We start from the raw sequence: 12,574 nt of genomic DNA, 5'->3' as shown, positions 1-12,574 counted from the left end.
CCATTACTTTGAACTCTTCATCAAGTTTGCTTATCTCAATTTTGTTTAGTTCTCTTTCTGAGTTTTTTTCTTATTCTTTTATTGGAACATATTTTTTTGTCTTCTCATTTTGTCTGATTCTCTGTGGTCAGCTACATTTCCTGTTTTTGAAGGCAGTGGTCTTATGTAGAAGGCATCCAGTGGGGCCCAGAAGTGCATCCCTCCTGGTCACCAGAACCAGGCACTCCAGGGTGTCTCCTGTGTGGGCTGCAGCTGCTGTGAGCATGATGATGAGTGGGACTGGCTCCTGGTGTAGCTGGCTGCAAGGCCTGGCTGTGACCATTTCAGGTGTGCTGGTGGGTGGGGCTGGCCCCCTTGCCTCCCAGGACAAGAGTCACTTTTCTTTTCTTTTCTTTTCTTTTCTTTTCTTTTCTTTTCTTTTCTTTTCTTTTCTTTTCTTTTCTTTTCTCTCTCTCTTTTTTTAAAGATTTTATTTATTTATCTGAGAGAGAAAGCACACAAGAAAGCACAAGCGGTGGGGTGGGGTAGAGGGAAAGGGAGAAGCAGACTCCCGGCTGAGTAGGGAGCCTGATGTGGGGCTCAATCCCAGGACCCTGGGATCACAACCTAGGCCGAAGGCAGACGCTTAACTGACTGAGCCACCCAGGCGCACCCAGGAGTCACTTTCCAAGGCACTGGTCCCAGCTAAAGCTGCCCACCTGGTGTGGTATGGTGGGCCTGCAGGGGAATGCTGGTGCTGGAAAATCAGTGCCAGTAAGGTGGATGGAGAGTGTTAGAACTGGCACCTGCCAGCATCAGTCCAACTATGCTGAAGGAGCATAAGAAAAATGGTGCCTGCCATGCTTCTGTTCCTGGAGTAAGTTCCTACAGATCCTTCCCCTGAGAGCACACACCTCAAATTAGTTAATAAATATCCTTCACCTATATTCCAGATGATTTTCAAATGACTATCTCTGTGCTGGGTCTGGAAGCAAGAGAGATTGTGTGTGGGCCTTTTAAGAGTGGAGTTTTGGTTTCCTATAGCCCTCCAGCAATCCCAGATTTAAGCCCCACTGATTTTCAAAGCCAGATACTATAGGGACTCATCTCCCCAGTGCAGATCCCCAGGCATAGTGTGCCTGATGTGGGGCTTGAACCCCTCACTTCTAAGGGAGGACCTTGGTGCCTGTGATATTCTTCTTCCTCGTGGGTCACCACACCAAGGTTTGGTTTACAACCAGACTGCGTCACTGCCGCTCCTGCCTTTCTCAATGTGGCTTTTTCCTTATATCTTTGGCTGTGGAAGAGCTGTTCTACTAGTCTCCAGGTCATTCTCTGAGACAGTTGCTCTATATGTGCTTGCAGGCTTGGTGTGTCCATGGGAGGAGGTGAACTCAGGATCTTCCTACTCTGTGATCTTCCCCTCCAATCCCAAGTAATACATTTAAAATCACAGAATATCAGGCTTGAGTATACAAAATTTCTTTTAGATGTTGCTTTCCTGGCTCTGCTCTAATCATATCACTTACATGACCACCTTTGTCTACGTACAGGGCTACCCAAGAAGAAGTTGTAAAAAACAAACAGAAATAAGAAAGAAAGAGAGAAGAAAAAGAGGAGAGAAGGTTAGGCAAGATTCTTTTCCAATGGGCCAACTAGGACTTAGATTCTGAGTGATTTCTATAATCCAGAATTTTACTATCAAGCAGTTATTTCGAGCTAGCAAATCTGCTCTTATTTATTCTAGATAGACCCAGGTGTCCAAGTCCAAACTCAGTGAACTAAGCAGGTGCTGTAATTACCTAGTATTTCCCACCCCTCATTTTGAGATGAGTACTCAGGAGAAAAATTCTTTCTTTCTCTGTAGTTCTGAACATTTTGGGGATTTTGGTTTTGGAAGCTGACAGAGGCTCCAAACAGGACTTTAAGAACATCAGTCAATGAAGGTCCCTGGGTGGCTCAGTCTGTGAAGCATCTGCCTTCGGCTCAGGTCATGATCCTAGCGTCCTGGGATTGAGTCCCACATTGAGCTCCCTGCTTAGCAGGGAGCCTGCTTCTCTCTCTCCTCTGCTGCTCCCCCTGCTTGTGCTCTCTCGCTCTGTCAAATAAATAAATAAAATCTTTTTTTTTAAAGAACATCAATCAATGAAACAGGAGTGGTCAGGAAAAGGATTAAACTGAAAAAGGAGCCCAGCCCTTCCTATTGATTGAAATGGTAACCATTGCATACTTTTCTATAGAGTAACATTGAAATGGGCCTTTAGCAGCTGCTAGATAGATTTTATTTCCTCACCTAAACTAAATATGCTTAATCCCTAAATTTTAATTTTAAGTGCTAAATGCAGACGATTGAAAAAATTGAATTCAGGACTGATGTCATTAAAAAGGGCAGAATAGGGAACGTCAGGGAGAACTCCAGAAAAACAACTATTAAATATGCAAAACTGTCAGAATGAACTTTTGCAGAACTTTGGGATCTAGTCAAAAACTTGTAGCCAAGGGAAAACTTAAAGAAGAAGCTGCCACAGTATACAGTAAGAGTATACTGTAGCATTTTAAATCATTCACCTACCATTCTTCACTCCCTAAATTGTTGACAGCTATGAAGATGGCAGCTGCACTCTTGGTGCAGGTTGCTAGTGCCAGAGGGAGTATGGACCTTATTCTCAAAGAACTGTGGTTGTGTGTTCCATTCTGTCTGTTGGCTCCCTTGAGGACCAGAACAGGGGCTTGCCTTTCTTTTGCCCAACTCGGAGTTCCCGGGCCTGAGGCAGCTTCCTGGGATGCTTTTGCTGAACGTATTTAAAGGCAAAGGATTGGAGACAGAGCCTATGGGAAGAGAGGATCGTCAGGATAAGAAATAGACCAAAAAGCCTAGGGAGGAAGAAGCTGGAAAATAAGATACACGGGAAATGAGGGCTTTTAAAAGCTCCCATGTATGGTGGGGAATCAGGAAGCCCATGTGCATGCCCAGGTCTGGATACCGGCTCATAAAAGGCCTGAGAAGACCCTAATTTTCACCTCTTACTGACCTTCAGGCTGCATGTGAGCAGGAAGTAAAGGCCAAGGCAGAGTTGTAAGTGGCCTGGCTAAGTGTTCAAGGAGTGCCCCAACACAGAGCCAATTAGAAAAGATTAGAAAAGTACTTTTTCTTTTTCTTTTTTTAAATTCTTTTCTTGGCTCCAAGCATTTAAGGAAACTCTGTCAAACCTCTAGCTGACCACTAATCTAATGGAACACAGGTTTCAGTAGCCACACGTGACAAAGATAACACACTTTAAAAAAATAGTTTAGAAAAATTACTAAGTGGGCTGCCTGGGTGGCTCAGTTGGTCAAGCATCTGCCTTCAGTTTAGCTCATGATCCCAGAGTCTTGGTATTGAGTCCCTCATTGGGCTCCCATCTCAGCGGGGAGTCTGCTTCTCCCTCTGCCCCTCATCCCACTCGTGCTCTCTCTCTCTCTCTCTCAAATAAATAAATAAAATCTTAAAAAAAAGAAAAGTTACTAAACAAAAAACAACCCCCAGTAAATAACAACAAATACCAGGAAAAGGGAAAATCTGATTTCCAGAGTTGCCACATTAAAATATTCAAAATATCCAATTTTAAACAAAAAAGGCATGCAAAGAAACAAGAGAGTATGACCCATTCACAGAAAAAAAAAAAAAAGATATTGTCCCTACGGGAACCCAGGGACAAACTAGAAAAAGACTTCAAACCATCCATATTAAATATGCTTAAACAGACAAAGAACTAAGAAAGACAGGGGTACAATATCTCACCAAATAAAGAATATCAATAAAGAGATAGAAATTATGAAAAAGAACCAAATAGAAAATTTGGAAAGGAAAAATACAATAACTGAAATAAAAAAATTCACTGAGGAGCATAAAGAGAAAAGAATAAACAAAAATCAACAGAGCCTAAGCAACCTGTGAGAAACTATCAAGAATACCAACATATGCATAATGGGAGTCTATACATCCAAGAAATAAACAAACTCCAAGCAGGATAAATTCAAAGAGATCCAAACCAAAACACATTATAGTCAAATGATCAAATGACAAAGAGAATCTTGAAAGCAGCAAGAGAGAAGCAATACATCACGTACAAGAGATCCTCAATAAAATTTTTGGCTGATTTCTCCTCAGAAAACATGGAGGCCAGAAGGCAATGAGATGACATATTTAAAGTATAGAAAGGAAAAAAAAACCTGTCAGCTAAGATTACTATATCCATCAAAACTATCCTTCAAAACTGAAAGAGGAGTTAAGACATTCCCAAATACACAGAAGCTGATGAAGGTCAACACTAGTAGTCCTACTCTACAAGAAACACTAAAGGGAGTCCTTCAGGCTGTAATAAAAGGAAACTGAAAAGTAATTCAAAACCATATGAAGAAATAAAAAACAATGGTGATGGTAGCTACATAGGTAAATATAAAAGCCAATATTGTTGCAGGTTTTAATTTTTAACTCCTCTTTTTTTTCCATATAATTTAAAAGAAAAATATACAATAATTATAAGCATATGTTAATGGGCACACAATATATAAAGATGTAATTTGTGACAATAACAAAATAAAGGGGAAAATGGAGCTGACAAGGAATAGTTTCTCTATACTATTGAAACTAAGTTGGTATCAGTCCACACTTGATTGTTAGGAAGTTCAGATACTTAATTGTAACCCCTTGGGTAATCTCTAAGAAAAAATACTAAATAATACATAGAAAAAGAAATGAAAAGGGAACCAAAATGGCTCACTAGGAAAAAATCAGTTTGAATGCAATAATAGAGAGTTTAGAAACAAAAAAGATACCATATGTGGAAATTGAATAGCAAAATGGTAAAATGAGTCTTTCCATAATCAGTCATCACTTTATATGCAAATGTCTTAAACTCTGATTAAGAGACAGAACTTGGGAGAATGAATAAAAGAAACATAATCTAACTATGTGCTGTCTGCAGGAGACTCACTTTAGATGCAAAGATACAAATAGATTAAAAGTATAAAGGATGGGAAAATATATCGCATACAAATAGTTACCAAAAGACAGAAGGAGTGGCTATACTAATATGAGACAAAATAGTATGGCAAATATTAAGACAAAAACATATAGCATGTGATGAAAGCAGTACTCACTGCTAAATTTATAGTGATAAACACCTACATTTAAAAAACAAAGACCACGAATCAATGACCTAACTTTCTACTTAAAAAAGCTAAAAAAAAAAAAAAAGAGCAAGCTAAATCCAAAGCTAGCAGAAAGAAGGACAAAAAGATTAGAGTGGAGATAAATGAAATAGAGAATAGAGAAACAATAGAGAAAAATTAATGAAACCAAAAGTTGATTCTTTGAAAAACATCCACAAAATCGACAAACCTTTAACAAGCTAATGATTTTAAAAAGGAAAGAGAGAAGACTGAAATAATTAAAATCAGAAATGGAAGTGGAGACATTACTACAGGCCTTAGAAGTAAGAAAGGATTATAAGAAAACACTATAAACAGTTGTATGCCAACAAATTGGATAACCCAGATGAAATGGAAAAATTCCTAAAAACATATAAACTACCAAAACTGACTCAAGAAAAATAGTAAATCTGAATAGACCTATATCAAGAGATTAGTAATCAAGAACCTACCAATAGAGAAAAGCCTAGGATCAGATGATCTTACTGGTGAATTCTACAAAACATTTAAAGAATTAAAATCCCCAAACTCTTTCAGAAAATAATACAGGAGGGAACACTTCCTAACTCATTCTGTAAGGCCAGCATTATCCTGATACTAAAGCCAGATAAAGTTATTACAAGAAAATAAACTAATTTTAGGTTTTTTTTTTTTCACAAAAGAATGAAAAGGCAACTCAAAGACTGGAGAAAAATATTTGTAAAGCCTATACCTGATAAAGGTCAAATATCCAGGATATATCAAGAATTCTAGCAACTCAACAGCAAAAACACACTTAACTTAAAAATGAGCAAAGGACTTGAACAGACATTTCTCCAAAAAAGATTGACAGATGGCCAAGAAGCATATGAAAGATGCTCAACATCATTAAGGAAATGCACATAAAAACCACAATTGGTTCACACCTACTAGGATTGCTATAATTTTTTTAATAGAAAATAACAAATATTGGTGGGGATGTGGAGAAATTGGAACCCTCATACACTGCTGTTGAGAATATAAGATGGTACAGCCGCTGTGGAAAACAGTTTGTCAGTTCCTCAAAATGTTAAACTTAGAATTAACATATGGCCGACTATTCCACAACTAGGCATATACCCAAAAGAATTAAAAAACAGGTATTCAAACAAAAACTTGTTCACGGATATTAATAGCAGCACTATTTACATTTGTCTCAGGTAGAAACAACTTAAATGTTCATCAGCAAATGAATGGATAAACAAAATGTGGCATATCCATGAAATGAAAGATTATTCCATCATAGAAAGGAATGAAGTACTGATACATGCTACAACATAGATGAACCTCAAAAACATTATGCTAAGTGAAAGAAGCAAGGCACAAAAGTCACATATTATATTATTTCATTTGTATGAATGTCCAGAAAAAGTAAATACATAGAGACAAAAAGCAAATTAGTTGTTGCCAAAGGCTGGAGGGGAGGGAGAAATGGGGAGTGACTGGTTAACAGGTATGGGGTTTCTTTTGGGGTCATAAAAATATTTTGGAACTAAATAGAGGTGATGGTTACATAATATTTTGAATGTGCTAAATAGCAGTCACTGAATTGTACACTTTAAAATGGTTAATTTTATGTAAATTTTACAATTTAAAAAAAGCCATATCTGACTCCAGAGCCAAAATTTTTATACTGAACAGTATCCTGCTTTGAATAATGCTGTATTATAGCTACTGTTTGATGTGTAGCCACCAGAAGTGGCTTTGTCTCAGTACCTAAGAGTCTGATGAAGTAAGCATTCAATAATGCCAGCTCTGTTCTAATGCCCATACTTGCTGGGGCATTAAGATGAATAAAATAGTGGTGCCTGGGTGGCTGAGTCAGTTAAGTGGCTGCTTTCAGCTCAGGTCATGATCCCAGAGTCCTGGGATCGAGCCCCACATCGGGCTTCTTGCTGAGCAGGGAGCCTGCCTCTCCCCTGCCTGTCATTCCCCCTGCTTGTGCTTGCTCTTTCCCCCCAACTCTCTCTCTCTGTCAAATAAATAAAATCTTTAAATAAATAAATAAATAAAATAGAGAGAACCTCTGCCTATAAGCCTCTCACATCTGAGTCTCCACTAACATTTTTGCATCAGGTTAAAGTACAACTAGAAGCCCCTAGCCCGTTCTTTTCACTCCCCAGACTCCTTACCTTGTCCCATATACCTCATAATCATGTGTGTGGAAAACCCAGTCCACACAACCAAGCTTCATACACACACACACACACACACACACACACACACACACACACCTGCACACAGCTACCCCTTGGGCACACAGCTGGGAGCTACAGAGGCCCTAACAGTGGGCTCAGAATCTTTTGGGCAGAGAATTTTAGAGTCCTGGCTACATGGCATGTGATTCAAAGTAGGAGAGAGTGTAAGCTCCTTAGTCTCATGGATTCTTTGTCTTATAAAGAGGAACACAGCTGGAAGAGGCTCAGACTAGAAGCCTCAAAGCACAGGTCCAGGAAAGAGCCCCTCCATTGTCCAGGTCTGGGGTGGTACTGCCTTTCTGTCCCATTCCACTTACATTTATCCTGTCTCATCTGAGCACCAGCTGTGGGTTGGGCCTGTCTGTGCTCTGGAATCAGCAAAGAGGTGCTATAGTTTTATCTCACAGGCCATACCCTTACCAGAATTGAATTCCTGGAGTCTCAGGGGCCCAGTGGGGCTTGTCTGACTTAACTGTGTGGAGGACCTAGTTATAACTATTGACTGCTCAGATTTCAGGATTCTGGGCTCTGCTTTCTACAAGGTTTTCTACCAAAATTCCTAAAATGACCTTGCCCACCCAGACTTGCAAATGCAAACACCCATTGCTTCCAGCATATACCATGGCCAGCTCTGTGTATTCATACCCTTTCCTAAATAAACGCTAAAGCTGAAAGGCTGTGACCCAGGAGCATAAAAATGGGGACTGAAATGAGACCTCCTCAAAGTAGGAGGATAATTTGTATGACGGAGATAAGAATGTTTTAGGGGAGCATAATAGATAGGTCCTTGACATTTGAGTAGGCTGTATGGTCAAGAGAAACATTTAAGATCTCTAAGATGGGACTTGAAAGACCATATCTTAGGGGCGCCTGGGTGGCTCAGTCGTTAAGCAGACTCTGCCTTCGGCTCAGGTCATGATCCCAGGGTCCTGGGATCAAGCCCACATTGGCCTTCCTGCTCTGCAGGAAGCCTGCTTCTCCCTCTCCCACTCCCCCTGCTTGTGTTCACTCTCTAGCTGTCACTCTCTCTGTCAAATAAATAAATAAAATCTTTAAAAAAAAAGAAAGATATCTTAGGCAGACAAAAAGTGAGGAAGATTAATATGGGGGAGAAATATTAAATGTACATATACTATTTCTCAACTTGTATATTAGGTCCTCTGAAGAATGAAAAAGTTAAATATAGACAAGACATATTCTGACGCAGAATCCCTGAGGATTGGTTACATCTCATGCTCTTGAAAGGGAAACTAGAACTCAGAACTTGTTCTGATACACAAATTAGTGATAGAATCGAGGGAATCCAAAGAATTCTAAGACCAGAGTTCTCTCCATCTGCTGTACATCCCCCTTGAAAATTTGAGTATCCAGAACTGCTTTATTTCTCATTCTTAGGCCCCCATTCCCAGGAAGAAGTTTGTATTTGCCTCTATCTATGGACTTAGTTCCGCTCATATTCACATCTATCCTAGACAGGGGAATATGACTGAAAATTATTTGACTCATCATCAAATTCCATTCTCATTGATGACTATTTCCGTTGCTCTCTTCTCATACCTAGATTTTCATCACTTTCTGTCCAAGTTCTTTGGCTTGTGTCCATAGATCTTGGTTCCCTAGTCTTGCACACTACCTGTGTTCACTATCCCTGACACCTGATCTCCCCAAACCTGGATCTTGCCTGCTTGGATCTAATAGCCATTTTCTCTCTCTCTCTCTCTTTTTTTTTTAAGATTTTATTTATTTATTTGACAGAGAGAGACACCGTGAGAGAGGGAACACAAGCAGGGGGAGTGGGGAGAGGGGGAAGCAGGGAGCCCAATGCGGGGCTCGATCCCAGGACCCTGGAATCATGACCTGAGCCAAAAGCAGATACTTAACGACTGAGCCACCCAGGCACCCCCCATTTTCTCTTTGAATATTACCTCTCCACCATTCTCTCCAGTCTCTTTTTCTGTAACTCCCACCAGACAAACATCAGAGCTTCTTAGCCTCCTTTCCTCTTAATTTCCTTTCCTTATTTTCTAACTGCATTTTTTAGCTGGCTGTGCTTTGCTCTGGACATTTTCTTCTTCTTTTTTATAGATGCTGTTTATTTTTTGTTTCTTTAAACATCTTTGAATGAAGTGAGTTTTTCCTGAATTAGTTATTTATAAGAAATTTGCAAGAGGGTGGAGACAGGGCCATATTTGAGGCTATATTTTTTATGAAACAATGTGCATATGAGTTCTTACAGCCCTTACTTTTCCCCATGATCAGCACTGCAGGATTGCTTACAATGTAGTCCGTCTCCTCCACTCTTCCTCACCAACAAATGGCTTTCCACAAATATAGTTTGTTTGTCCTTGTCCAATTTCACTTTCTCTGTGTCTCAAATCTTGGTGACAAATGGGTACATCAAAGTTCCTGCTTTAGCCTGCTTGCCTGTTCTCATTGTTCTGTACAAGTGCTTGCGGGTCTTCGGCACTTTCTTTGGAGGGCTATGTCACTCTTGCTTTGTATAAAATCTGCATCCCTAAGCATCCATTATCACATTCCTGTTTGACTTTCACTATATTGATATGGCAGTCCTTCTTCATAGGGTTGTAATCCAGGCTTACAGATGTCTCTAGTTATATTGCAAGTAGAGTTTGTCTAGTTTTCATTCTCCTTGTAGTTTTGAGTTAAAGAAGGATAAGTTTCTGAGAGTAGAGGAAATAAAACCACTATTTTTATTCTACCATTTGAAAACCAAAGCTTAAATTGTTTTTGACACTTTATCCAACATTTCTATATGTTTGGGGGGAGCGGGTTATAGAGATATTTCAATATGTCCTTCATACACCATCTTGTCCAGATTTGGTAATGTACTTTCAGCAGTAATCAGCGTGGATGCCTCTCCTCAAAGATTATAGGTTGGATCTCTCTCCAGCCTATAGGAACGCGGACTCAAAATCAATATTAAACAGTGTTACAGAGAGGGCCATGCACTATTCTTTGCACACCTGGATTTTTTAAACCAAGATTCGTCCCCAGTACCTACTAGATGTGTTCATCATAGTTGCTGTCATTCACGCAGTCCGTGCTAAAGGTCAAGACTACATTCATGGGGCCCTTGGGTGGTGCAGTTGGTTAATCGTCCAACTCTTGCTTTCAGCTCAGGTCGTGATCCCAGTGTAGTGAGGTGGAGTCCTGTATCAGGCTCTGTGCTCAGCACAGGAGTCTGCCTCGGATTCTCTCTCCCTCTCCTTCTGCCCCTCCTGCTTTTGCTCACACTTGCTTTCTCTCACTCTCTCTCTCTCAAAATAAGTAAATAGACCTTTTAAGAAAAAACGAAGACTACATTTATCATATTGCTTAACTCTCTCTCCCAGGCCACAGGTGAATAAAATACAGGTGGGCTTCTGACCCATTTGACAACCCAAGGTGTGACCTAATGAAAAAGATGATCTGGGCAAACTAGAACCTCTTGCGAATTTATCTTTGGAAACTGAATCAGGAAACTGACAGTTGAAGCAAATCACATAGATAGCCATGAGGTAGAATTTGGGACATTAAAGTCATGGAATGAAGAATTTTAAAGGAAATAATCTAGGAGCTAAATTTTAAATAGAAGTCAGAAGAAATGCAGATGTAGGATGGAGTCAGATAGTTGGTAAAGAATTATATAGAGAAACAAATGTGGAGAGTGACTATGTTACATTAATCACAGCACTGTCCTGTGAGTCTTCCTGGATTCCGATTCCTAGCACAATTCCTTGGTAACCATCCTCATGGTAAGTGTGGTTACCTCTTACTTAAGATAACTTGTCTGAACCTCTGCTCTTGTAACAGACCCTCTACCTCAGCACACTATAAAAACTGTTCTCCGAAATCTTGCCATGGGGTTTGCTAAACATTCATTTAATGACTTACTCTCAATCTTCATCCTCCTTGACTTATGAGTCTCTCTCCTTTGACTTTTGCGATATGATACTGTTCTAGTTCTCCTGTCTCTGACCACTCCTATGCCTTGGTTGGTTTCTCTTCCTCTTCTCACTTTCATAAATGTAAACAATCACCATGGTCTATCTTCAGCTCTCTTCTAGCTCTATACTCTTCTTCCCAAGTGAGCCATTCATTCCCAACTTTGTGTACAACCTCTATAGAGGTGAGTCCCAAATCTGTATTTCCAAGCCCACGTCTCTGAGCTCACGACTGGGTCCTTGAAACTCAACAAGCCTGAAACATAGTTCATCTTTCTCCCTAAGTTGTTTCCTTTTCTTGATTTCCCTATTTTATGTATTGCACCACCAATATCCCAGTTTTGAAATATGAGTTATCTTTGGGTATTCTCTTCTTCCTTTCCTATCATCTAGTCTGTTACAAAGTCTAGTTAATAATAGTAGAAATAGTAATTGCTAACCCTTCTCTGCCTCAAAAATCTTCTTTTGCTTTCCATAGCCTACCAAAATAAGTTGTGTGGGTTTTTTTTTTTTAATTAGAAAGGCCCTAGATTTCAGAATTCTCTACATATTATAAACTCCTATTTCTAGTCTTATCTTCCATGGTTCTGTTGTACAGTGAAAATTTTTAATTTACTATCCTTTCATATGTCAGTGATTCATTTAAGTTCCATTAACCAATAGATAACCTAAAAATTTTTTTTTAAGATTCTTCCATTTTTTACACTATTCTATGGAAAAAAAGAGAAAAAAATCTAATTATTCTCCACCCTCTCAATATGTGCTTGGAAGACCAAACTCAGAAAAATATGCCCTTCAGGGAATATGCAAATACAAAAAAATACTGCATTTTAAGCCAATCAGTCTGTCTGGAAAACTTTAAAATTAGATGCATTCTGATTAAGATAAAACTGGGAGAACCTGGCCAATTGGTGATTTAAGAAAAAGGTGGCCTACCAGAGCCAGCTGTTAGTCCTAGTGAATGCAGTATCTTTTAGAAATGGATACCATTTAGGAATTTTATTCAGTATGTTTTTAGCTTTAAACTAGACTAGTGGTTTCCAGGGCTGGGGTAAGGCGGAAATGAGGAGTGATTGCTAATAGGTATGGAATTTCTTTTTGTGGTGATGAAAGTGGTCTAGAATTAGATAGTGGTGATGGTTGTACAACTTTGTGACTGTGAAAAACCACTGACTCTTACACTTTGTATATGAAAATATATATTTATAGAATCAATGCACAGAAATCAGTTGCATTTCTATA

At 39.4% G+C, this 12,574-nt stretch overlaps 1 protein-coding gene across 2 annotated transcripts in view; it reads right to left on the bottom strand.

Moving 5' to 3' along the window:
- Positions 1 to 12,574, bottom strand: part of TRIM69 (tripartite motif containing 69) — a 54,497-nt gene that overhangs the window by 33,684 nt on the left and 8,239 nt on the right. The window contains exon 1 of one of the 2 annotated variants that reach the window (XM_088024774.1): positions 11,283 to 11,965. The exons of the other annotated variant lie outside the window; for it this stretch is intronic. The gene's annotated coding sequence lies outside the window, so the exon portion shown is untranslated. Of the gene's footprint in view, positions 1 to 11,282; positions 11,966 to 12,574 lie in introns of those variants that run through there. 2 annotated transcript variants of the gene reach the window in all.

The sequence above is a fragment of the Eumetopias jubatus genome, unplaced genomic scaffold, assembly GCF_037043125.1.
Source record: "Eumetopias jubatus isolate StellerSeaLion01/CBP00866 unplaced genomic scaffold, mEumJub1_p1.0 scaffold_7, whole genome shotgun sequence".
Taxonomy (NCBI): Eukaryota; Metazoa; Chordata; class Mammalia; order Carnivora; family Otariidae; genus Eumetopias; species Eumetopias jubatus.
This window is presented reverse-complemented; position numbering and strand designations above follow the sequence as displayed.